At 48.2% G+C, this 26,222-nt stretch overlaps 1 pseudogene; it reads right to left on the bottom strand.

The window, feature by feature from the left end:
- The window catches only part of LOC107122593, a 79,044-nt pseudogene that overhangs the window by 8,961 nt on the left and 43,861 nt on the right, over positions 1-26,222 (bottom strand).

Below are 26,222 nucleotides of genomic sequence, written 5' to 3'. Positions count from 1 at the left end.
GAGGAGGCCACCTCTGGCGGTAGTAAGCAGCCGCGTTTCGCTACAGCGGACGCAATTGGGGCCAGGGGGAGGAGGGGGGAGCAGAGGATCGGGGGGAGGGGGCCTGTCCCCCTCCCCCCACCCCTTTATCAGACATTTCACCCCTGTGTGTCCACACAATGTGCCCGACTCCTGCCCTGCGGGACTCACTGTCTTTGTGAGTCAGCCAGACTCCATTAGGGCAGAGCGAGCAGCAGGTGGCGGCACGGGCTCTCTGATTAAAAGAGACCTCGCACTTCCTGTCTGCTCTGGCTGCGCTGCGGCCAACAGTGAGCTGTGTGGCGGCGCCCGCCACTACGGCCCAGAGTCCAGAGTTATGGTAGCTTCGGGGGGCCTTATTATCGGGGAGGCCTTATGTTCGGGGGAGGCCTTATTATCGGGGAGGCCTTATTATCGGGGGGGGGTGCCTTATATTTCAGCGAGAGGCAAAACTGTAAGTAGGTCTTATTTTCGGGGGATGTCTTACTTTCGGGGAAACACGGTATTACTTTTCTCTAAGATTCAGTTTGAGGAAATAACTCAATTGATATTTCCTCAATAATGAATACAATGATATTTCCTCAATAATGAATACAATTGCAGATGCCCAGTCTGCCTGATAAAGCCCCGTTTGGCCCCGTATTGAATTTGTTTACCTAGTTCATTTTCTGTCATAGCTTTTATACAGTATTGTGACGTGATAAATGAATTTTTGTAAAAACTTTCTTATTAATAAAATTAATTTTAAAAATATCTCTTACCTGGGAACAAAATCATTAATTTTATTTACTTCATTTGTCCCTCTCATTTCCCCCCAAGAGGCTTGCATTGTTCTCTTTTCTTCTATTTTTATCCTCACAACAACCCTGTCAGGTAGGCTAGGCTAAGAGAGAGTGGCTGACCCAAAGTCAGCCAGCAACCTTCCATGGCAGAGTGGGGATTCGAACCTGGGTCTCCCAGATTCTAGCCTGACACTCTAACCATCACCATCTAACCATAACCATCTTGTTGGACTAGATCAGTGGTGGCGAACCTATGGCACAGGTGCCAGAGGTGGCACTCAGAGCCCTCTCCGTGGGCACGCGTGCCATCGCCCCAGCCAGGCCCAGACCATCATTAAAGTGTGGAATTCTCTGCCAAATAATGTTAAGTAAATGAAAGCATTTGGGATGGCTTTCCTTACTTTGTCTGGATCATCTTAAGTTAATATATGAGTTGTTTTTTCTAAAGTAAAACCTCAGTATTCAGGTTAAATTGCCGTGTTGGCACTTTGCGATAAATAAGTGGGTTTGGGGTCGCAGTTTGGGCACTCGGTCTCTAAAAGGTTCGCCATCACTGGACTAGATGGTCTGCATTGCCCCTTCCAACTCTATGATTCTATGACACTCTAACCATGCTAGCTTAACTGCTGTTAAGACTCTATGTAGGACATTAAATAGCATTAGTTTCTGCCCTGTGTGAATTCTTTAGTAGCCAGTGAGATTGTGCCTGAAACTGACAAGAAGAAGGAAGAAGAATTGGATTTATACCCAGCCCTTCACTTGGAGTCTCAGAGTGGCTTACAATCTCCTTCCCTTCCTCTCCCCACAACAGACACCCTGTGAGGTAGGTGGGGCTGAGAGAGCTCTGTCCATGACTGTCCTTGAGAGAACAGCTCTGAAAGAACTGTGACAGCTGGCTGCATGTGGAAGAGTGAGGAATCAAACCCGGTTCTCCCACATTAGAGTCCACCGCTCTTAACCACTACACTAAACCAGCTCTCAGTTTGGACAGGAAACATTCAATTTTATTTCTATATTTACTTCATTTATACCTCACCTTTCTCCCCAGCAAGGACCCAAAGCGGCGTGCACAATTCTCCTGTCCTCCATTTTATCCTCACTACACCCCTGTGAGGTAGGTCAGGCTGAGAGTTTGTGACTGGCCCAAGAACACCTGGTGAGCTCCCATGGAAGAGTAGGGATTCGATTCTGGCTCTCCCCGATTCTAGGCCAACACTCCGATCACTATTCCATGCTGACTCTCATTTGAAAAGTTTCTCCTCATGTCCTGGTGAACATTATATTCATAACTTTAGCTTTCCCCCCAGCACCAGGGCATTTGCCCTTTTCTTTCCCTTCACCTGTTTTTTCCTGGACCGTGAACTCCTGGAAGTTGCCGCTCTGAGAAACCAAAGATTCTGTCCCGGTTTCCCACTTGACTTCCATTTTCCATTTCTGCTCTCCTCTTTCTAGGCACCCCACGCCTTCCAATGACACCTTGAGTGATTCTTCCTCCATCTTAATCTCACACCCATCACCTTTGGGAAGAAACAGAGAACGTTGGGAAGATCTTAACTGAGCAGTGGAGTTTCCTGCCGAGGAATAAATCTGACCAACAGCTGTTTTATGTTTTTATGCCTGAAGGATTATTTGGGTTGGCAGAGTGTTCAAGGCACAAACCGCAGCAGAGCCTATCTGGTTTGTGTGTGTGCTGACCAGAAACAACATTACAGATGGAGCCCCTTTGTCTTTGCAAAACTAATACGAGTCCTTTATTGTAAGGAACTCCATTCTAGACAGGATAGAGGAGAGACAGGATTCTAATCTAGTCTAACTAGCTAGGATGGATACAGCTGCATCTCTCGTGGTACCAAGATGGAGATGAGAGGCATAGTATGGAGAGAACGTGTCAGGCAGGCAGGCAGGGAGATTCCCCAAGCAACCTACACATCAAAGGAATAGCATCAGAGCAGTAGAAGGGGTGGTTATCAGGGTCCTCCTGGCCTCTCTATCTCTCTGACTCTCTATAGTCCCCCTCTGAAGTCTGAGGCGAAGAGACAGCACAAAGTCCTTCACTTCCAACAATGCCATGGTGAGTAAAGGAAACCTACATATTCAGACACAGTCAGTCTCTGAATCCCAGTGCCAGGAAGCAACATCAGGGGAAGGCCGTGGCCTCTATGCCCTGTTGTTGCCCATGAGGAGGAGGAGGAGGAGGAGGAAGAAGAAGAAGAGGAGGAGGAGGAGGAGGAGGAGATTGGATTTATACCTTGCCCTTCACTTGGAGTCTCAGAGCAGCTTACAATCTCCTTCCCTCCCTTTCCCCACAACAGACACCCTGAGAGGTAGGTGGAGCTGAGAGAGCTCTGAGAGAACTGCTCTTGAGAGAACAGCTCTCAGAGAACTGTGGTCGACCCAAGGTCACCCAGCTGGCTGCATGCGGAGGAGTGGGGAATCAAACCCGGTTCTCCAGATTAGAGTCCACTACTCTCAGAACTTGTTGGCCACCATGTGAGACAGCCTGCTCAACTAGATGAACCGCTGTTCTAAACCAGCAGAGCTCTTCTGACGTTCTTAGGTTCTTTTGCTACGGTGAATGGCTGAATAGAAAATTCTTTAAGGGGAAGCAGTGTCTGGCCTATAGTAACAGCCTGTCTTGGATGGCAACTGAGTTAGACTTGGATCACAGAAACCGGGGTTCAGTTCCCAGCCTCAGACTTGAAGCTCACTGGGTGTCTGGAAATGGTGACTTGCCCTTGCTCACCCCACAGGGTTGTTGTATAGGGAAATGGAACGACCCCACATGCAGCTCAGAAATCTTTGGGGAAAAGCAAGGATACATATACAACCCCCCCCCCCCCCAATGAATAAACCCGTGGAGGGCCCACTGCTCAGAGGCAGAACACAAACTTTGCACGTGTAAAGGCATCCCTTTGCACTGATTGTCCGGCATCCCTAATTTAAATTATCTGAGTAATGGGACTAGGAATTCCCTGTGCCTGGAATTTCTGGAAAGGTGCTGCCGGACAGTAATCAGCTAGGCAGAGCACTGGCAGATGCGCATAGAAGGGCTAAGCCTGTACTGTCATTCCCCCCACAGCGTGGACATAAGAGGTCTGCCATTTCCCAGAGCATTTATTCCCCACATTTCAGCATCAGGACTCTAAAGATTTTAATAATGCTGTTCCAAGCAGTGTGCACCAGTGTTCCCTCTAAGCTGAGTTGGTGTGAGCTAGCTCACCATTTTTTAGCTTCCAGCTCACACATTATTGTTTCAGCTCAGGAAGGAGGGCTCCAGAGCAAACTAATTGATGCAGCAGCAGCCAGATCGCTCGCTCACAACTTCAATGCCAGCAGCTCACAAAGCAGAATTTTTTGCTCACAAGACTCCACAGCTTAGAGGGAACATTGGTGTGCACCAGTGTTCCCTCTAAGCTGAGTTAGTATGAGCTAGCTCACAGAATTTTAACCTCCAGCTCACAGATTTTTGTCTCAGCTCAGGGAGGATGACTCCAGAGCAAGCTAATTTATGCAGTAGCCAAATCGCTCGCTCACAACTTTAATGCCGGTAGCTCACAAAGTAGAAATTTTGCTCACAAGACTCCACAGCTTAGAGGGAACATTGGTGTGTGCACCCCCTCCCCCTGGATGAAATCTGCCCCCTTCGTCCTTACCCAGCAAGGGGGTCTCATGGCCGGCCTCCTGCTTGACCCCCATGAACAGCGACTGTTCTCCGGTGTCCAACGAAGACTTTTCTGCCTCAGGGAAATCGGTGGCTGCTTCCGCTACTGGATCCTGCCCCTGAAAGAGCGATGAAAGTCTCATGTACACAGGAAGCTGCCTTTCTAGGGAGCCAGACCCTCGGTCCCTGGAGGTCTGTCTTCTCTTACTCAGACTGGCAGCGACTCTCCAAGGTCTCAGGCGGAGGTCTTTCACATCACCTACTCCCCGGTCTTTTTTTTTTTTAAACCCTCTTTATTTTAAGTTTCCAATGCAACGCAATACAAAACAGCATTTCAAAATCCACAACAGTAACAAAGCACGAGACTTATTTCTTAAGAATATAAGCATTGTCAATGATGAGATCTGTTCAGGTTCCTCTTTCTTAAAACCGGTTATACTGGAGATGCCAGGGATTGAACCGCGGAACGTTCTGCGTTCCAGGCAGAAGCTCTTCCAGTAAGCCACAGCCCCTCCCCAAGGGACCATGAAAGGGGGAAGAAAAAGGTTTGGGAGGAACAGCTCTTCTTGGATGATGGCTCATTTTGGGAAATTGGGTCGGGGGCACTGTTCCCTCTAAGCTGAGTTAGTGTGAGCTAGCTCACCGCTTTTTAGCCTCCAGCTCACACATTTTTGTCTTAGCTCAGAAAGGAGGGCTCCAGAGCTAACTATTTTATGCAGTAGCCAAATAGCTTGCTCACAACTTTAATGCCGGTAGCTCACAAAGTAGAATTTTTGCTCACGAGACTCCAGTTTAGAGGGAGCATTGGTTGGGGGATTAGGATATTCCTCCCTACGTCAGTGACCCCTTGAAAAACACCTTAGTGGATGAGTCTCACCTGCTCTTCTTTCGTTTTGCTCAGGAGGAAGCCTTCTGCCAGGGCCACCGCCTGGGAACTGGTCTCCGGCCCGCATTCCCTGACCCAGCTCTCCATCTCCGGGGGCAGGACGGCCAGGAACTGCTCCAGGACCACCAGGTCCAGCATCTCCTTCTTGCTGCGCCTCTCCGGCTTCAGCCACTGGCGGCAAAGATCATGGAGTTGGTTGTAAACCTTTCGGGGTCCCTCCGCCTCCTGGTAGCCGAACTGCCTGAATTGCTTGCGGTGGACATCCCAGCTGGCCGTGTCTTCAGCTTGGAACTTCTGCGCAGTTCTTTCCCAGAATCCCCCTCTGCTCCTGGCCTGGGTGGCACCAGATCCTCTTCTTGCTTCAAGGCCAGCTGAGCTTACGTCTTCCATCTTCCCTCCTTCCTCTAAGGCCCCATCAAAAGAACTGAAGGGTTGTTTTTGTTTCCCCCAGTCCACCCCCCCCCCAAGGCAACAGCTGGTCCCTGAAAAGCCAACACAAAGTTCTGTTAGTTTCCACTTTCAAAGCAGGGAAATGTTTTATAATCCAAAATGAAGAATTTCAGCTAAAAGATGGGCGTTTCTTATTTGCAGAAACACTGGATTTCAAACCAGAACTGCAGGCTCTGTTCCAACAACTCTTCCTCTCTCTCATAAGAACATGAGAGAAGCCATGTTGGTTCCGGCCAGTGGCCCATTCAGTCCAACACTCGGTGTCACACAGTGGCCAAAACCCAGGGCCCAGCAGGAGGTCCACCGGCGGGGCCAGAACTCCAGAAGCCCTCCCACTAAAACAGGGCATACAGACCGAGGCCCTCATAAGAAGAGCTCTGCTGGATCAGACCAATTTGGGTCCATCTAGTCCAGCATTCTGTCTCACATAGTGGCCAGTTTGTTCCTCTGGATGGCCAACAACAGGGCATAGAGGCCGAAGCCTTCCCCTCACGTTGCCCCCTGGCTCAGAAATTCAGATGACTGCCTCTGAATGTGGAGGTTGCCCTCAGTCATAATGGCTAATAGCCATTGGTAGACATCCTCCATGAATCTACCTAATCCCCTTTAAAAGCTATTTATTCCTGTAGCCATCACTATATTCTCTGGCAGTGAATTCCACATTTTAATCTGTGTAAAGGTCTTTACTTTTGTCCATCCTGAACCGACTGCCCATCAGCTTCAGTGGATGCTCTTAAGTTCTAGTATTTTGGGAGAGGGAGAAAAACTTCTCTTTGTCCACTCTCTCCACCCCATGCATAATTTTATAAAACTCTATCATGTTCCCCCTCAGTTGTCTCTTTTCTAAACTGAAAAGTCCCAGACTCTTCAGCCTTTCCTCCTAGCGAAGGTGCTCTTGGTTGCCCTCCTCTATACTTTTCCCAGCTCTGCAATGTCCATTTTGAGATGGGATTTTTTTTTGTGGCAAGTGTTTCTCCCCCCACCCCCAGCCATGTAAAAAGAAGGCATGTCTTTGCCTCAGAGAGTCCAGCCACTTACCCGAGCAGCTGTCTGGACAAATATAAAACAACTAGTCTTCTGTTTAACTGGTTGACTGCCTCTGAACATGGAGGCTCTCTTTAGATACCATGGCTAGTGTAGCCATTAATATACTCCATGAATCTATCTAATCCCCTTTTAAAGCTATTTATTCCTGTGGCCATCACTACATCCTCTGGCAGCGAATTCCACATTTTAATCCATTCCCTGTATAAAGTAGTATTTCCTTTTGTCCATCCTGCCCACCAGCTTCATTGGATGCCCTCAAGTTCCAGTCTTTTGGGAGAGGGAGAAAAGGTTATTTGAAAATGTGCCTGTTCCCTAATGGAGATATTTATTTATCCCTTTTATAGTCCTCATGTCTCATGGAGGCTCAAGAAGAATTACAGAGTTGAAAACAAAGTATAATACAAGTGTTGTGTTTGGGGAGAATAGCGCACTAAGAATTAGAAACATATAATACCTCTAACAATGCAAAAAAGAGTACAGCCACAATCCAGCAACAAAAGTGGACTACAGAACTGGCTAAACAGCCTGATACAGCATGATAGCTGCAACAAACAATACATTGATTAGTACCCAGAATTCTTAGGCAGTAACTGCTTTATGCATTTTGCGGAATGATTAAAGCACAGTAGAGCCCTACAGTATCACCCTAGATCTTGGGAGACCCAGGTTCGAATTCCCACAACTTGGTCCTATTTTTAGAAATTATTGTACTATTATTATTGCAATACCTGGAGCTTGTTGTTGTTGTTTTAATGCATAATAATTATGCTTGACCATTGAAGAAGGCCATTTAGCCGAGACGTGTATAGTCAAGGGTCGCATATGATCCATGTTTGAGGTAATGTTGTGTTTTTAACCTCATGTGAGGCTATCTTTGGGCTAGTAATTTTTAAAAATCTTGTTTGTAATAAAAACATGCATTTTTGGTATGATTGGTAATATTCCTGGTATATGTTGAAGTCAGGGATTATTTCCTGCAGGAGCTCACAGGAGCGGAGCTCCGGCAGTAAAGAGCCCAGGGGGCGGGCACATGCAACAAGCCCCACCCCCTACTCCCAGCAGCCCTCAGTCAGAGCAAGAAGCAGCCAGGTAAGATGCAGAGCCCCGGCCCCAGCCCAGCCCAAAACAGTCCAGTGGCACCTTTAAGACCAAGTTTTATTTAGGTACAAGCTCTCCCTCCCCTGGGAGGACAGATCTGCACATTTCTCCCCCTATAGCTAGCAATCCAAAACAGTCCAGTGGAGCCTAGTGATGTCAGGGGGTGTGTCATATGCAAATAAGATATGTTAATGAGTTATGCTAATTAGCTCCTGCACCTCTTTTTCAACGAAATGACCCCTGGTTGAGGTATAGAATCATTGGGCTCTCAGAGGTTGACTTTTTTAACCGTTTTGGTTCTTGATTCGAATTCCATCTTCCCATGAAATTCACAGATCGACCATTCACAAAGCAACCTTGGGCCAGTCATTCTCTTTCAGCCACAGCTACCTCACAAGGTTGTTGTGAGGCTGGGGGGAAAAAAACAGAGGAAGGGAGAGAGTCACCCTGCCTCTAGGGACACAGCCACACCTCCAAAGGGAAATGGCTCTCCAGATCGAAGAGTGTTTGCAGAAAAGGAACGGGTAGGCTATGGGTTGAAATCGGTCAGCCACACAGGCGGCGCCCCCCATGGCTGTGGGGCAAGGAGGGGCTGGTCTTCTAACCTTCCTCAGACTGTAGCATGGAGGGGGCACATGCGGGGAGGGGTCATCCTCCCTCTTTGCATGCTGTGCGCGGTCCAGGAGCCATGCAGCATCGCAGGGAGGGGGGAGCTGCCCGTTTTCATCCCGCTCATCCAGCCGCCCCCCCCCCCCCCTTTCGCCTGCCTGGCCTTTTCGACCACGATCGGACCCAAATGCGTTTGGGACTCACCCGATCCCAAAAGGAACCGCTGAGGCTGCTGGTGGGGAAAGGCAGGCGGGAGGGCAGCCATGCAATCACAGACACACCAACGCCCGTCTCTTGTCTCTCTAGGAATTTGGATTCTCCGCTTTTAACCCTTAGCTTGCTTCTCGGTTGCAACCAAAGATGACATCGTTTACTTCTGAGGAAAGTGTGCATCCACACGAAAGCATATGCCAGGATTACAGGGCTTTTTTTGTAGAAAAAGCCCAGCAGGAACTCATTAGCATAATAGGCCACACCCAATAGCAGAAACTCATTAGCATATTGGGCCACACCCCTGACAGCACCGCTCATTACCGTATTAGGCCACTCCCCCATGTTACCAGAAGTGTGCTCATCCAGCCACACCCACCTTTTGCTTCTTATTCTGTTTACCTTGTTTGTTGTCAAAACCCAGGGCCTTTTTTTGTAGCAGGAACTTCTTTGCATGTTAGGCCACACACCCCTAATGTAGCCAATCCTAATGAGCTCCTGCTGTTGGGTGTGGCCTTATTATGCTAATGAGTTCCAGCTGGGCGTGGCCAACTCAGGAGCCAGCCTTCCTGCCCAAAAATAGCCCTGACCAGGAATAAAACTTTGTTGTTCTCAAAGGTGCCACTGGAAGCAAAATTTGTTCTTCTATTCATTCAGGGTTTTTTTTTTTTTTTAAATCAGCACTTCTTCTAGGGAGCCCAAGGCAGTATACTATGCCCTTTCCCCCTTATGGCATGCCTATGTTGCCAGCTCCAGGTTGGGAATTTCCTGGAGATTTTTTTTTTGGGGGGGGAGGCTCAGGAGGGCAGGAGTGGGAAGGGGAAGGACCTCAGGAGGGTAGAGTGCCATACAGTTCACCCTCCGAAGCAGCCATTTTCTTCAGGGGAACTGATCTCCCTCGTCTGGAGATCAGTGGTAATTCTGGGAGATATCCAGGCATCTCTTGGAGAATGTCTACCTCACTTCTCCCTTGCATTGTTTCTGAGTTCTGTAACCCAAGTCCTACTGCATTGCCAGGAGGCCAAATCAGGGGAAGGCCTTGACCTCTATGCCCCATTGTTGGCCGTTCGGAAGAACTGGCTGGCTACTGTGTGAGTCAGGATGCTGGACTAGGTGGACCATTGGTCTGATCCAGCAGGGCTCTTCTGATGTTCTTATGAAGGCCTCGGCCTCTATGCCCTGTTGTTGGCTGTCCAGAGGAACTGGTTGGCCACTGTGTGAGACAGGAGGCTGGACTAGATGGATCATTGGTCTGATCCAGCAGGGCTCTTCTTATGAAGGCCTTGGTTTTTATGCCCTGTTGTTGGCTGTCCAGAGGAACTGGTTGGCAACTGTATTTTATATATAAAATCTCTCTCTCTCTCTCTCTCTCTGATCTCTATGGGGGGAAATCCTGAATTTAGTACCTTTATTCATATTTGGGTGATCTATTACTTAGTTTTGCATTTGTAAAATTAATTTGTCCCATTTATCCCACCAGATACATTCATTCCACATTAAGAGATTTGATATTTGTATGTATTCTTCTCGCTTTGAGTCGCAGAGAGAAAAGATCACCTCTGACACTCATCCACAAAGCACTCAAGCGGATCGCACAGAATACAATCGACTCATTCAAATCATACTGCTAAATATTTAAATATATAACATTTCCCATGACTGTTGGAAGTATGATGATCATTTCCAAAATGTGCGATGTTTCCTTGCAAACTCCTGATTGTTGTTTGGAGTACTGCGAATTTCCAATAGTCTCTAGGTGAAGATTATTTGCTGTAGAAATAATTGACCCTGGGTTTTTTGTTTGTTTGTGTTTATTGTTGATGATGATGTACATATACTTTTGTCCATGGAATCTTCCTCACATGCCTTCCCACTGTAGTTGCCTGCCACTGGTAATAAGTACTGTCAAGACTTAATTTTAATTTAAAATTAAGGGAGGGAGCTTCACAGAAGAACAAAATACATACTTATCACCTAGCTTTTCTGTGCTTGTTGGGTAGTGCCTTCCTACTACTTGGGTTGTATAAAGGTATTTGCCTATCCCAAAAATCTGTAGCCTGAAAGTTACTGGGGGTTCTTACTCTAATTGTGCCCATTTGAATTGTGTGTGTGTGTGCGCGTGCATATGTGCGTGTGTGACAGAGAGAGAGAGAGAGAGAGAGAGAGAGAGAGAGAGAGAGAGAGAGAGAGAGAGAGAGAGAGAGATCGAGATCCTAAGCTCTGGAACGCCAACCTCTCACTGCAAATCCTCACTGACACCAATTTTACAAGCTTTTAAGCATCTAATCAACTGTTTTTATTTTCTTTTGCACTATAATATCAGACTACTGAGCAGTCCACGAACAAATGGGGTTGCAACTGCACATGAGGCCAGGAAGAAGGGCTCTAGTCTTGTTTTCTCTTGACATGCTTATTTTCTATGTGTAGATGCTATCATCTGAGCCCTCACGTGTAGTGTTACCTGAATTAGTTCAGACTCAGACACTAATCCCCTCGTCTGCTGTTAGCCAGATCTTGCCAATGGCTTATGATTTGTTCACAGATGTCGGGCTTCCTAAGCATTTTATCCAGACCTCAGCGAGGAGACTCACATGGGCAGGAGCTGATCAGGCTGGTCCCAAACAGAGAACCAGATCCCCACTGGGACAGACTGCTGATTCTGTGGGAAAGGACTGCTTGACTGACCCTGCCCATATGGCTGGATAACTTAAATGTGACTACCATAGTGTGGAAAGCGACTCATACAGCAAGGGTCACCAACAACTATGCGGTGGCACAGTAGGTATATCCCACTGCCTTAACATCTGAACTGTGTTAGTTCAAGCCCCGCGCTGGTGTGAGCAGCCAGCCTGTTGTCCCCAGCTCATCGTCCACCAAGTGATTCAAAAGCTTTGGCGAGTAGATAAAATGGGAACCGCTCCTTAGCGAGGGCGGGCATGCCAATCTCCCTTCTGGGAGGGCGTTAGCTGACGGTCGGACGTCCTGATCAAGGCTTGTAAAGGCGAACCAAGCTTGCCAGCTACAGGAAGAACACCTGCAATGGACGTTCCGGCCAGGCGGTGGCAGTGTGGCGATAGACATACGGGTCCTGGAGCCTGGCCAGCAAAAGCAGCCACGCCGGAAAATGACGAAGCCAGCCAGAAGACGTTCTACACCGGGCAGTGTCGGTGTGTGCAATTAAAATGAATATATGTTGTCTTCCCTATCCCCTACAAACATTGTTAGTCCCTTGTCTATATTTGAGTAACTGTACATCGCTTTGAGCCCACTGGGGAAAGCGATTAATAAATGGAAAGTATTAAAAATTATTATTATTATTATCCTGCCCTCCCCCAAAAAATGGGCCCAGGGTGGCTCACAACATAAAAACAGCAATAAAACAGTAAAACAATCAATAACAATAGCAGGTAAAAATCAGATCGTATGCCTTATAAAGGCCCCGTTCACGGGCACGATCACACCACAACATCTGGCAAGTGGAGCGCACCTGTGGCCAACCCGCAGCATGCCACCGAAAATGTGCGATAAAAAAATACCTCCTCGAAGGTAGTAGCAAACGGTTTGCCACGGGCTGCCTCCGGACTCCCTTGGTGTGATTGCGCCGACGCGGCTTTTCCTTCCGGCTGTCTTCATTGTAGTGCACACGCCGAGGGCCGGAATCATGGGTTGCCCCTGACGCGTCTGATCGCGTTATTGTGCAGCTAATTGCGCCGCCGCATGTGACCGGGGCCAAAGTAATCTTTCCAGAAGACTCCAGTGCCTAGATGATATCCAAAACAGTAGGGCACTGGAAGTAGGTCGTAGGCAGTGCCGTAGACAGGACAGGGGGACCAGAATGGATTGAACGTCTGCCGCCTCAACCAAAGGCCTGGCGGAACAGCTTCATTTTACAAGCCCTGCGGAACTGTGCTAGGTCCCGCAGGGCCCCGATCTCAAATGGGAGCATGTTCCACCAGGCCTGGGCGAGGGCTGAAAAAGCCCTCGGCCTTGTCGAGGCTAAGAGGATGTCCCTCGGGCCAGGAACCACCAGATGTCAATCAGAAGGGCATAAGGCTCTCTGGAGCTCCTATGGGGGAGAGACGGTCCTGCAGGTATGATGGTCCCAGGCCGCATAGGGCTACTGTGAATACACAGTATTCACTCCCTTAGTGTCCCCAGCAACTACGCTTGCCAATCTCAAGGTTATCCCTGGAGATCTCCAGGATTTACAACTGATCTCCAGACCCTTGACGTACTGTGCTAGTTTTCGACTTAAAGAAAATTATTAGCGGAAGTTTGAAAAAAGTACACCCTCCCCAACAGCATGAAATGGTACAATCGATTCTCTCTCTTCTGCTGTCCACCATCTTCTTAGAATCATAGAATGTTAGAGTTGGAAGGGACCTTGCAGGTCATCTAGTCCAACCCCCTGCACCCCCTGCTGAAAGATAGCCCTACATACCTACAACTTAACCGAAAGATAGTCATCCAGCCTCCACTTGAAAGCGTCCAGCGAAGGAGCATCCACCACCTCCCGAGGCAGACTGTTCCACTGCTCAACCACGCTTACGGTTAGGACATTTCTCCTGATATTTAGCCAGTAACGACTCCCTTGTAATTCCCACCCATTAGATCTAGTCTTGCAATCTGGAGCAAGAGAGAATAGATCTGCTCCATCTTCTACATGACAGCCCTTCAAATACTTGAAGACTGGAATCATGTCCCCTCTAAGCCTTCTCTTTCCCAGGCTAAATATACCCAGCTCTTTCAGCCTTTCCTCATAAGACTTGGATTCCAACCCTCTCACCATCCTGGTTGCCCTCTTCTGGACACGCTCGAGCTTGTCAACATCCTTCCTAAAATGTGGTGCCCAAAACTGGACACAGTACTCCAGGTGAGGCCTGACTATAGCAGAATAGAGCGGAACTACCACCTCCCTTGTAACCTGAAGAAGCCAGGTTCATTTAGGGATGTGACCATAGTTTAATGATGGGTCTTTTGCGTGCAGAAGGTCCCAGGTCCAAAACATCATACAGTAGGTGATGTGAAAGATCTCTACCAGTCAGAGTTGACAATACTGACTTTGGTGGACCAAGAGGCTGATTAAATATAAGGTAGCTCCCGGTATTCATCTCTACACATGTGGAGACCAGGCCTATGAAAGGTGAGGTCCAGCATATGCATACCATCTAATTTCATCCTCAACTGATTAGCTCCTCTGTGAGACAGGATGCTGGACTAGATGGACTATTGGTCTGATCCAGCAGGGCTGTTCAGGACAGACAAAAGAAAATACTACTTTAACACAGAGAGTGATTAAAATGTGGCATTCGCTGCCAGAGGATTAAATGCTGGCCACAGAAATAAACAACTTAAAAGGGGGATTAGATAGATTCATGGAGGGTGAGTCTATCAATGGCTAATAGCCGTGGTGACTGAAGGAAACCTCCACTTTCACAGGCACCAGGCCTCTGAATCCCAGAGTCAGGAGGTCACATCAGGGGAAGGCCTTGGCCTCTCTGCCCTGTTGTTAGCTCTCCAGAGGAACTGGTTGGCAACTGTATGAGACAGGATGCTAGACTAGATGGATTATTGGTCTGATCCAGCAGAGCTCTTCTTATGTTCTTATGAAGGCCTCAGCCTCTCTGCCCTGTTATTGGCCATCCAGAAGAACTGGTTGGCCACTGTGTGAGAAAGGACGCTGAACTAGATGGACCACTGGTCTGATCCAGCAGAGCTCTTCTTATATTCTGATGAAGGCCTTGGCCTCTATGCCCTGTTGGCCATTCAGAGGAACTGGTTGGCCACTTTGTGAGATGGGATGCTGGACTAGATGGACCTCTGGTCTGATCCAGCAGGGCTCTTCTTATATTCTTATGATGGCCTTGACCTTTATGCCATGCTATTGGCTGTCCAGAGGAACTGGTTAGCAACTGTGTGAGATGGGATGTTGGACTAGATGGACTACTGGTCTGATCCAGCAGTGTTCTTATTATGTTCTTTAATTGGGGTTAAAAAGCAGCCCTTTCTCTTAGGATCCAGCCCGTACCACCTTCACAGAATGTGACCAAACAATTTGTGATCATGATGATGTGGCCAACTGGGAGCTGAGAGGAGTTCTCTGCCCTTTTTTAAAATAACAGAATGCATCACCTTTTTTTAGTTGGATGCCATACCTTTATTTGAGCATGTCGGCAAACTAAATATTTAGAAAATGGGTGTGAGCCTGTACAGAATTTTGCTGCACTCCTCCACTTTTGATCAAATTAGGCAGCAATAATTATTCGGTAGTTTGATCCCAAAATTCACAGTGAGTGCAAACTAAAGGGCTGCTCATGCAACACGGATTTGTGTGCATTTACTGCTGCATGAACTCTTCGATGTGCGGTAAGATTGGTGCTCCTGTTGAAGTGCTTTCCACACTCAGGGCATTTAAAAGGCTTCTCCCCTGTGTGGATTCTCAGGTGATTCCTGAGGCTTGATTTATCACAGAAACTCTTGCTGCAGATAGAGCACTGGTATGGTTTCTCCCCTGTATGGATTCTTTGATGAGTAGTAAGGTACTCACTCCGACAGAAGCTCTTACCACAGTCTGAACACTTATATGGTTTCTCCCCTGTGTGAATTCTCTGATGTCTGAGGAGGTTTGATGCATTACAGAAACTTTCATCACAGTCTGAGCATTTGTATGGCTTCTCCCCTGTGTGTGTATTTTGATGTGAAATAAGTCTTGTGCTATCATTGAAACTCTTTCCATATTCTAAGCAATTAAATGCTTTCTCTCCTGTCCCACCCCTCACATGGTTTCTAAGGCCTGGCTGATCACAAAAGGTCATGCCACAGTTCGAGCATTTATATGGTTTCTCCCCAGTGTAGATTCTTTGATGGCAAGTAAGTTCTTGCCAGTGACAGAAATGCTTTCCACGCTCTGAACAAATATTTAGTTGCTCTCCCACGTGGGTTCTTTGGTGTCTAATCAAAGTGATCCTTTGACGGAAACCCTTCCCACATTCGTAGCAGGTAAACGGTTTCTCCCCGGTGTGGATTCGCTGATGGCAAATGAGGTTCGTACTCTTGACAAAGCTCTTCCCACACTCCAGGCATTTGTAAGGTTTCTCCCCTGTGTGGATTCTCCAGTGAGCATTAAGGCTGGACTTACAGCTGAAGATTTTCCCACACAAATGGCACGTATTCCTTTCCTTCTCTTCATCTATTTTCCCTTGAACTGGGACTTCATGCAAGTCAAATCCCAGCCAAGCAAAGGATTCCATCACCGTCTTCTCTTTGATCACATTTTGCATTGTCAGTTTCTCCTCGTTGAGACCATCTCTTTCCAAGAACAGCTCACAAGGTTCTCCCTCACTCTCCCACACATCAGCTGCTGGGGAGAAAAAAAGAAAAAGAAAGAGGGGGAAAATTGAGCCTAGACACTAGCATTGTTTGAGATTCATTTATAGACAGTATAATTCATAGATTTGGTGAATTTGCTCCCTTTTCAGTTTGCAAAGTTCCATTCAAGCAAGAGACAGGAGGGAATTATTTTTGGCTTCTTTCCATTAAGAACATAAGAGAAGCCAATGTTGGATCAGGCCAATGGCCCATCCAGTTTAACACTCTGTCACACAGTGGCCCAAAATTCCCCAGCTTAACTTCCAAACTCATGTAACTGCTACTCCACAGGGGGATTATTCCTGGAAGCTCAAGAAATCAACCCTGACGGTTCCTGTAAGCTCAAGAAATCAACCCTGACTGTTCCCTGGAAGGCCAGATAATGAAACTGAAGCTCAAATACTTTGGCCACCCAATGAGAAGGGAGCACTCACTGGAGAAGACCCTGATGCTGGGAAAGATTGAAGGTCAAAGAAGACGGGGACGGCCAAGGATAAGATGGTTAGACAGTGTCATAGAACATGAAATTGAGCCAACTTCAGAGGACGGCGGAAAACAGGAGGGCCTGGCGAGATCTTGTCCATGGGCTCGCAAAGAGTTGGACTCGACTGTGCGACTGAACAACAACAAGCTCAAGAATCAATTTGGAAATGGCTGCTGGGGGAGGGGGAAGAACTGGGAAGACTAGGCATACCAAGTACTTACCGAGAATCGGCGGGGGACACATAGTTCTTCTCAGGACCATTCCCGTGCGGAAAACAAGACGTGCCGCACCATGCCGTCGCCAGGAAGTGACGCAGGGCGACACTCTGGCAATGGGGCTGGGAACGCGATGGATGTACATGAATATGTGCAGGGTGTATGTGCCATGGGAAGTGGTGGCGGCTACAAGAGAGCCAGTTTAGTGTAGTGGTTAAGTGTGCGGACTCTAATCTGGGAGAACCGGGTTTGATTCCCCACTCCTCCACTTGCACCTGCTGATGTGACCTTGGGTCAGTCACAAGCTCTGGCACAGCTGTCCTTGGAAAAGAGCAGTTTCTGTCAAGAGTTCTCTCAGCCCCACCTACCTCACAGGGTGTCTGTTGTGGGGAGGGGAAGGGAAAGGAGTTTGTAAGCTGCTTTGAGACACCTTTGGGTAGTGAAGGGCGGGGTATAAATCCAATCTCTTCCTCTTCTTCTTCTACAAGCAGACAGCTTCAAGAGGGGATTGAATAAACATCTGGAGCAGAGGTCCATGAGTGGCTCAATGCCACAAGGTTTAGATGGAACATTCTGTCTAGGGCAGTGATGCTCTGTATTCTTGTTGCTTGGGGGGCAACAGGGGGAAGGCTTCTGGAGTTCTGGCCCCGCTGCTGGAGCTCCTGATGGGCCACTGGCCTGATCCAGCATGGCTTCTCTTATGTCCTTCTGTACATGCATTCAGAGCAACATTTGAACAGGGCTCCCTCTTAAACTATCTGAAATTATCCTGGAGGAGTAACTCCTAAGACCCCATTGCAGTAAAGCAAAGCACAAGTCCAGTTGCATTTTAGAAACTGACAACATTGGCCCCAGCACTGAAGTCAGTAAAGATGTATTCTTACCCAGAGAGGCCAAGTTCTGCCAGGTCTCCTCCATGACCTCCCTGTGCAGTGCCCTTTGGTCCGGATCCAGCAGAGCCCACTCCTCCTTGGTAAAGCACAGAGACACCTCCTCCAAGGTCACCAGGCCCTGAAAGAGCAAGAATGAAAACACATCCCCATGTCAAGCCCATTCCAGAAGAGACCATAATCCCAAGGGGGTGGCTTTCAAAAATCTGGAAAGGCAGCATGGACAGAAGGAAAGGCTGAGAGACGGTGGAATCTCAGCTGTCACCTGCTTGTCTCCTGGAGATCCCTCCCCTTCCTGCTCCGGCCGCATCGGCTCCACCACAGCCACTTCCGGTTCCTCCCCACAAAGCGACAGCCCGGGATTTACGGCCTCCGTCTTCCCACCACCTGCCAGGTGACACAGAACCAACAGGAAGTTCAGTCACTTTTCATGCACATTTTGTTATTCGCGGGAAGGGCGGGATAGAAATACAATGAAATAAATAAACAAATGAAATAAATAAAGCATTTATCAGCTGCCTGTCTGCCTTACATGAGGATAGTTTCGGGGGGGCAGCCATGCTGGTCTGCAGCACAAGAACTTGAGGGCATCCGATGAAGCTGATGGGCAGTAGGTTCGGGACGGACAAAAGGAAATACTACTAGACACAGAGAGTGGATTAAAATGTGGAATTCACTGCCAGAGGATGTAGCGATGGCCACAGGAAGAAACAGCTTGAAAAGGGGATTAGATAGATACACGGAGGATCGATCTATTAATGGCTACTAGCCGTGGTGGCTGAGGGGAACCTCCACATTCAAAGGCACTAAACCTCTGAATCCCAGTGCCAGGAGGCAACATCAGGGAAAGGCCTCAGCCTCTATGCCCTGTTGTTGGCTGTTTGGAGGAACTGGTTGGCCACTGTGTGAGACAGAATGCTGGACTTGATGAACCGCTAGTCTGATCCAGCAGGGCTCTTCTGATGTTCTTATGTAAAGTCCAGGATCATCTTACAGACCTTCCAGGGTGAAAGCCTCCCTGACTCCAAGCTCCCTTGGTATTTGATGAAGGGAGGTTTGAATCTTGAAAGCCAATACCCTGGAAAACGTTGTTGGTCCCTTAAGATACTACTAGTCTTGAGTCTTGCTTTTCTGCCTGACAGAACTCAAGGCAGTTTACAATGTAAATAGGACATATTTATTCATAGTATTGATTAGCTGCCTTTCTTCTTTGTGGAGCTCAAGGCAGCTTACAATATAAATAAAATACATAAAATAGATGAAGATGGCTCAAGACAGTGCATCCACCTGGACTGAGTCAAGATCTAGGTTTCCTTTCTCATTAGCAATGCTGATTTCTCCACATCTACAACCTCTTTGCATATCACACCTAATCTAATCGCACCTGCTATTATCATTTGGCATCTGAAATTACTCCACTTTCCAATACATAGGCTAGATGGACTCACATTCTAGCTGTATCTGAAGAAGTGGGCAGTGACTCACAAAAGCTCCCGCCCTGCCACAAATTTTGTTAGCCTTTAAGATGCTACTGGACTCTTGCTCTTTTCTACTGCTACAGAAAATAGAGTATCTACAAATGCAGAAACACAAACTTTTAAAATCACTGTTTAGAACTGCTTTAAGATCTTACTGATTTTAGACAATGTAAGCAACGCTAAGGACAGTTGTCGCTTGCAAGCGGTCTCGGGTTCCACAGCTAGTCTTTATTCAAGTGCAAAGAAGCTCCTTATCTCCTTACTGTGCAAGAGACCACGCCAGTTGGTCTCTGGTAAGACCCCTGTGAAGAGCAGCCTCTGCCTGACAGCTGGTGGAGCAGTTCCAACCTCTGGGGGCTTGGTGGCAACTTCGGCCGACAGACTCTGCGCCTGAAACATCAATGAAGGTTCCCATAGAAAAAAACAGGGGCCATAACTCAGGGGCAGAGCTTCTGCTTGGCACGCAGAAGGTCCACCAGTTCAATCCCCAGTGTCCCCAGTTAAAAGGATCAAGTAGTTGGTGATGTGAGAAGACCCCGTCACACTGAAGAGCCACTGCCAGTCTGAGTAGAACCCTGATGGACCAAGGGTCTCATTCAATATGGGGCGTTTTCATGTGTTCAACAGAGGAAAGGTGTGGAGGGAAAAGAGGAAAGGCACTCACCCACCCACCCACTCATGGAGGATTTTTAGGAGATCCTCACTGGCATTCTTAACCCCCTTGGAGGAATCCCCCTCACCTGCAGGTCCCGATTCCTGTCCTCTGCCTGGCTGAGGAGGAAGCCTTCTGCCAGGGCCACCGCCTGGGAACTGGTCTCCGGCCCGCACTCCCTCACCCAGCTCTCCATCTCCGGGGGCAGGACGGCCAGGAACTGCTCCAGGACCACCAGGTCCAGCATCTCCCTCTTGCTGCGCCTCTCCGGCTTCAGCCACTGGCGGCCAAGACGGGGGAGTCGGCCGCAGACCGCCCCAGGGCCCCCCGCATCCTGGTAGCCGAACTGCCTGAACTGCTGGCGATGCACATCTGAATTGGTGGTTTCCTCTCCCACGTTCTTCCCTATCCCCAAATTCTTCTCTCCGTCTGGCTTCAGCGGCACCTGGACCACCCACGTTTTCCATCTTCAGCTTGGGCACCCAGGCAGCCTACAGCAGGGGTGGATAACCTTCCTTCGCTGCCAGTCTTATCCCCCTTAATGTTCTGATTTCCTGCAAAACAAAAACATAAGTACAGCTGGGAATCCCATTGAAGCAGAAATACGGTTTAAGAGCAAAACCAAGCAATTCTTCAATGAATGGTTATAGTTCTGGACTAGGATCTGGGAGACCCAGGTTCGAATCCTCACTGTGCTGTGGAAGCTTGCTGTGTGGCCTTGGGAAAGTCATAAGAACATAAGAGACGCCAATGTTGGATCAGGCCCATCCAGTCCAACACTCTGTGTCACACAGTGGCCAAAACCCAGGTGCCATCAGGAGGTCCACTGGCGGGGCCAGAACTCCAGAAGCCCTCCCAGTTTTGCCCCCCAAGCACCAAGAAAGCACAGCATCACTACGCCAGAGATAAGAACATAAGAGGAGCCATGTTGGATCAGGCCAATGGCCCATCCAGTCCAGTACTCCAGTACAAGGGCCAAAACCCAGGTGCCATCAGGAGGTCCACCAGCGGGGCCAGAACTTGCCCCCCAAGCACCAAGAATACAGAGAGCATCACTGCCCCAGACACGGTTCCTATCTATTCCTTGTGGCTAATAGCCACTGATGGACCTCTGCTCCAGTTGTTTATCCAATCCCCTCTTGAAGCGGTCTATGCTTGCAGCCACCACCACTTCAGTCACACCCTCTCCTCTTAGCCTATCTCACAGGAGTGTTGGAAGAAGAAGAAGAAGAAGAAGAAGAGGAGGCTGGATTTATACCCCGCCCTTCACTTGGGAGTCTCAGAGCGGCTTACAAACTCCTTTCCCGTCCCCTCCCCACAACAGACACCCTGTAAGGTTTGTGGGGCTGAGAGAACCCCAATTTTAAACAAGTCTCATCGTCTCAGGCTTGGGGTAGCCTGGTAGAAAAGGAAAGATAATGCAGACCAGCGTTCCCTTTAAGCTGAGTTAGGGTGAGCTAGCTCACAGTTTTTTAGCCTCCTCCGGCTCACACATTTTTGCCTTTGCTTGGGAAGGAGGGCTCCAGAGCAAACTAGCTCATGCAGCAGCCAAATCGCTGGCTCCCAACTTTAATGCCAGGAGCGCACAGAGTAGAACGTTTGCTCACGAGACTCCACAGCTCAGAGGGAGCATTGCTGCAGACTCTTTGCCGTCAATACAAGCCACACGAGCCCCTTTTCATGGACTGCCCGCTGCAACACTATTAGGCCATGGAAACTCACCGGGTGACTTTGGACCGGCCACGCTCCCTCAACCTAAACTACCTCACAGGGTTGTTGTGGGCATAAATGAGGTAAAGAAAATAAACACACACTCCAAGAACATTTGGGATGCCATAAAACCCTGTGATTCTGTAAACTTAGACAGATCATGAGAGGGAAGGCAGGAAGGGGTGCATCAGCGCTTAATTCTTGTGGTCCTTTCTTACACGCCCAGGGAAATGCTGAGCGCCACGTTGGGGTCAGGAAGCAATTTTTCTCCAGGCCGGTTTGGCTGGAGATACTGGAGGTTTTTTGTCACCTTCAGGGCATGGAACAGCGGTTACTGGGGGTGTGGAGGGGGAGGTGTTTGTGAATTTCCTGCACTGTGCAGAGGGTTGGACTGGATGACCCAAGAGGTCCCTTCCAACACCGTGATTCTATGAAAACCCAGCTACTCTCCAGAGAAGGGACAACAAGAGAGAGGCTGTTCCTACTGATCCATTTGAATTTCCCCTCTACCTTATAGGGTTGCCAACCAATGTTCCCTCTAAGCTGTAGAATCTTGTGAGCAAAAATTCAACTCTGTGAGCTACTGGCATGAAATTTGTGAGCAAAATTTGTGAAATTTGGCTACTGCATAAATTAGTTGGCTCTAGAGTCATTCTTCCTGAGCGAAGACAAAAATCTGTGAGCTGGAGGCTGAAAAACTGTGAGCTAGCTCACACTAACTCAGCGTAGAGGGAACACTGTTGCCAACTCCAGGCTGGGAAATTCCTGGAGATTTGGGGATGGTGTTTAGGGCACAGCTTGGAATGCAGTGGGGCAGAATGCCATAGAGTCCACCCTCCAAAGCAGCCATTTCCTCCAGGAGAACTGATCTCTCTGGAGAGCCAGTTTGGTGTAGTGGTTAGGAGCGCAGACTCTAATCTGGGAGAACCGGGTTTGATTCCCCACTCCTCCACATGCAGGCATAAGTTCTTTCAGAGCTGTTCTCTCAAGGGCAGTCCTCGAGAGAGCTCTCTCAGCCCCACCTACCTCACAAGCAATGCTCCCTCTAAGCTGTGGAGTCTTGTGAGCAAAAATTCTACTTTGTGAGCGACCGGCATTAAAGTTGTGAGCAATTTGGCTACTGCATAAATATGTTTGCTCTGGAGCCATCCTTCCTGAGCCAAGATAAAAATGTGTGAGCCGGAGGCTATAAAAAGCTGAGCTGGCCCACACTAACTCAGCTTAGAGGGAACACTGCTCACAAGGTGTCTGTTGTGGGGAGGGGAAGGGAAAGGGATTGTAAACCGCTCTGAGACTCCTTCAGGTAGTGAAGGTTGGGATATAAATCCAATCTGTTCTTCTTGTCTGCAAATCCCACCTGGAAAGTAGGAACCCTGTTCTGCAGAGTAGGTTGGAAACTGGTCGACAGCAATTCACATGCAAGGGACTGCCTAATCTTTATTTCCTTTCTTTATATTCCTCCTTTCTTCCCAGTGGGGACCCTGTGAGGTAGGCTGGACTGAGTGGGGCTGGGCCAAGGTCACCCAGCGAGCTTGCATGACAGAGGGGGGGGGGATTCGAACCCAGGTTTCCCAGATCTTAGTCTGACCCTTTACCCATTGCATCACACTGCTGGCTCTTTCTGTACTGCACGAACAGGGTCTCTAATTCGGGTGGCCGGAGATGGATCTGCCCAGGCAGGACTCACTTCACCCACCCCACACAGGCCTTTTGACCCAATGCTCTGGGCTCAGGAGCTTCGAGGCTGGGCATCTTCCGTGGAGAGGGGAGCTTGCTGTCCCGCTTCTCGCCCCCATTTCTTGCACCACCCCCGCGCTCCTTCTGGTCGCGACTCACCCGGAGGCGCTGCGGGCGCCGCGCGCACGCGTGGGGCAATGTTCGCCTTCTTTCTCACGGTAGAGAGGAAGGGCGGAATAGCCGGGACAGGAAATGGCCCGTCCTGGTTACAGACCTGGCTTCCTCGTTGCCTCTCTAGGAAAAGGCGACTCGCTCACTTTTAACACTTAGATGGGCTACGGACGAGCAACAGAAAGGGGGCGCAGAATTTTAAGAAGGCAAAGCGAGGGTTAACATGGAATGTGTTTAGTGCCGGGTAAAAGAACCTGCCTCAGAACTTTTGTATACTGTTTTGCAGTTATTGTACATGTTATAAGTTATACTTGACCTTAATAAACATTTTAAAAATTTTTAAAAAAAGAACCTGCCAACCTAGCAGTTCAAAAGCAAGAAATTCCAAGGAGATAAATAGGGACCACTTCGGTGGGAAGGGAACAGCGTTCCGTGCGCCTTGGTGTTTAGTCATGCCGGCCACATGACCACGGAAACGTCTTCGGACAGCGCTGGCTCTTCGGCTTGGAAACGGAGATGAGCACCGCAACCCTAGAGTCGGATTCGACTGGCTTTCGAGCAAGGGAACCTTTACCTTTACTTAAAAGAACAGAGGTAACAGCCGGACTAAGTAACAGCCATCCCATCTCAGGTTCCTACTCCTCCTCATCCTCTAATGTGATTTATGCCATCGGTGTCAGCAATGCTCTTCCACCCTCTACATTGGACAAACAGACCAGTCCCTAGGACAAAGGATAAATGGACATAAGTCTGACATTAGAAACTGCAACATTCAAAAAGCAGTGGGGGGACATTTTAACCTTCCAGAACATTCAGCTGTTGTAGCAGTTCTCCTACAAAGGGCTTTCAAAGGGAGATTACTGTTGAATTGCACCTGATAATGAAGCTCAAGGCAATGCATCCTCCTGGACTGAATCCAGACCTAGGTTTCCTAACTTGGTACCAATGCTGATTTCTCCAAGCCTATGACCCCCTCTGCATATCACACCTCATCCAATCACGCCTGCTATTGTCATCTGAAATCACTCCATTCTGCAAGACATAAGGACAGAAGGGATGCGTCTTCAAAATAAAGACTTGGCATATGGAGAAAAGGCGGCACCAACAATAATGCTCACCATTCTGATTTTGTTCCATTATGCATTACTAACTTTGATTTATCTCAAGCTTGTCTGTGGGACAGGGTTGCCAAATTCCAGGTAATCCTGCTATTACAACTGATCTCCAGGTGACAAAGATGAGTTCACCTGGAGAAAACGGGTGCTTTGGAAGTTGGACTGTATGGCATTATGCCCCCAATCCCACCCTTCCCAGGTTCCATCCCCAAAATCTCCAGGTATTTCACAACCTAGAGGTGGCAACTCTACTGTGGGATCCTTTGAACAAATGATTGTGTGCTTTTGGAAGACATGAGCAGAAGGTCTGTGGGTATATGGAAGTATATTTAACAAGTGGGGACCCACAAGGACTTGCAGGAGGCATCTCATTTCCGCCTCCCCCACTGTTTCTTCTTGCCCTTTCCTGGAAGCCCCCATAGCCTCTCCTCTTTTCCCACTTCCTTCTCTACTTCTAGGGTTGCCACCAGATTTAAGGATCCAAAGATTTGGCTGACTTTGCAATCAGAATATAAGATTCTAATCACATCTACAGTTATGTTATTGCTTCAGTAGCATGCAATGCAAAGCTTGTAAGCTTGAATATAAAACTGTACTATTTGGAGTTGTTGTTATTGTTGCTATTAGCCATTCAGTCATGTTCAATTCTTGGCGATTCTATGTGCCAGCTCTCTCCACGTTTTCCAGTCTTGCACTGTTTCTTTGAGTTCGTTCCATGCTCAGGCCACTGTCGACTTTTATGGTGTCTAGCCACCATGTTCTTTGGCGGCCAAGTACTTTCGGAATAAAGTCGTATGCCATAGTTTTCTACCAAGAATATTCTGAATATATGCAATCCTGTTATCTCACTTTTAGCAGGAACTCCTTTGCATATTAAGCGACACACCCCTAATGTAGCCAGTCCTCCAAGAGCTTACAGTAGCCCCTGTAAGAAGAGCTCTGTAAGCTCTTGGAGGATTGGCTACATTAGGGGTGTGTCGCCTAATATGCAAAGGAGTTCCTGCTACAAAAAGAGCCCTGCCTGAGTAAGCAATATGAGAAATAAAAGCTGAAAAAAAGAACAGGTATTGTACTAAACAGAGACTCAAGAGAGAACATTATTTGGGACAGTAGAGAAGAGTAAAAGCCCCGTAGTACCTTAAAGACTAACAAAATTTGTGTCAGGGGACGAACTTTCATGAGTCGCTGAATCTGAAGAAGTGAGCAGTGATTCACAAAATCTCCCCTGCCACAAAGTTTGTTAGTCTTGAAGGTGCTACTGGACTCTTACTCTTTTCCACTGCTACAGCCAGACTAACACAGCTACTCATCTTGAGCCATTTGGGACAGAAGCAGTCATACAATCTTAATATAACTTGTATCAGAACAAAGTTTGAGTCCAGTGGCACCTTTACGACTAACAGCACTTTATTCTGGGTATAAGGCTTTATGTGCAAATGTCTTCAAATATCTGAAGAAGTGGGAGTGCACACCAAAGCTTATTTTTGTTGTTGTTCAGTTGCACAGTCGAGTCCGACTCTTTGGGACCCCATGGACCAGATCACGCCAGGCCTTCCTGTCTTCCGCCGTCCTCTGAAGTTGGCTCAACTTCATGTTCGTTGCCTCTATGACACTGTCTAACCATCTCATCCTTTGCCGTCCCCGTCTTCTTTGACCTTCAGTCTTTCCCAGCATCAGGGTCTTCTCCAGTGAGGGCTCCCT

Source organism: Gekko japonicus, unplaced genomic scaffold, assembly GCF_001447785.1.
Source record: "Gekko japonicus isolate JY-2015 unplaced genomic scaffold, Gekko_japonicus_V1.1 scaffold1563, whole genome shotgun sequence".
Lineage (NCBI taxonomy): Eukaryota > Metazoa > Chordata > Lepidosauria > Squamata > Gekkonidae > Gekko > Gekko japonicus.
The sequence above is the reverse complement of the archived record's forward strand: the minus strand, read 5'-3'. Positions and strand labels throughout refer to the sequence as shown.